Source organism: Mchenga conophoros, linkage group LG17, assembly GCF_057382185.1.
Source record: "Mchenga conophoros isolate Kocher_MC1m ecotype Shallow Benthic linkage group LG17, M_conophoros_male_GT1.1, whole genome shotgun sequence".
Taxonomy (NCBI): domain Eukaryota; kingdom Metazoa; phylum Chordata; class Actinopteri; order Cichliformes; family Cichlidae; genus Mchenga; species Mchenga conophoros.
In genome coordinates, this window is record NC_140542.1 from 11,009,447 (window position 1) to 11,010,455 (window position 1,009).

General features: G+C 45.0%; 1 long non-coding RNA gene across 1 annotated transcript; it reads right to left on the reverse strand.

The window, feature by feature from the left end:
- Positions 1–43: 43 nt before the first annotated feature.
- On the reverse strand, positions 44–775 carry LOC146555110 (uncharacterized). Its single transcript, XR_014889315.1, has 3 exons — positions 481–775; positions 210–387; positions 44–123 (listed from the first exon to the last, which is right to left on the reverse strand). It is a non-coding gene; the product is annotated as an uncharacterized LOC146555110 (long non-coding RNA).
- Between the last annotated feature and the right edge of the window lie 234 nt (positions 776–1,009).

Here is a 1,009-nt window from a genome sequence, read left to right on the forward strand (position 1 = left end):
TAAACAAAAGGTGAGCGTAGACGTTAAACTAAATAACGATCTGGTCCGGGTCAGAGAGGACAGCTATTCCGGGGATTGGACTGGAAAGCAAGTCACAAAGGGTCCAGGAAAAGGTCGGGGTCACTGTAACAGAATGCAGATGTTCAAACATAGATAAGGAGGCATATGAATATGTTGTTTGGCTCAGAATCCTCCTTCGTACTGCGTACTTGCCAACGGAGGTCGGAGATGACATAGAGGGGTGAGTAGTCCGGGTGTGTAAATCCAAAAACTCCTGGCGTGGAGGCAGAGAGGCAGGTAGGTAATTTTGGTAATAGCCTGAGGGACTGCCAGAAGGTCCAGCATCCAAGTAGAAGCTCTTCGCCAGGGGTTGACAGTTAGGTGTAGCTGAAAAGGGAGGCGCACAAAAAACAAACATACAGTGAGGCAAGGTGATTCAAAAAAACACGTAGGGAATTTATGGTGGTGGCCTGCACTGACTGATGTTTAGCAGAGAATCTGGCGAAGAGAGATTGAGAACGCTGGCCTTATGAGTCCCCGGCTAATTACCCACAGATGTAAGCGATCAGCAAAAACACTGAGGCCCCTCCCAGGGGTGGAGACGCCGGCTCGGAGGGAGACACACTGGCACACACCCGGACCATGACAGCCCAAACATACATAATTGACCCAAAACATGAAATGACATACAAGGGTATATATAATGGCTGATCAGACCATTGTGACACATGAGGGGTAACAAACAAAACACAATCATAAACCACAAACGATGCAGTACAATCTAGTTTGTTAATAAACTAAACACTAAAGAAGAAAATCAAAAACCCCATTAAACCCTAAACTCAAATATTTAATTAAATACAAATACTTAGTTTTTAAAGTAAAGAAAACACACATTCCCCCCTTCAGCAGGAAGTGGTGGTGTAGTCCAATTATCTTCCTTTGTATTTAATGGTTTCAAACCCTGGCTACCATCTTTTGTCCAGCAACTCCCAGGGATGATGGCAGG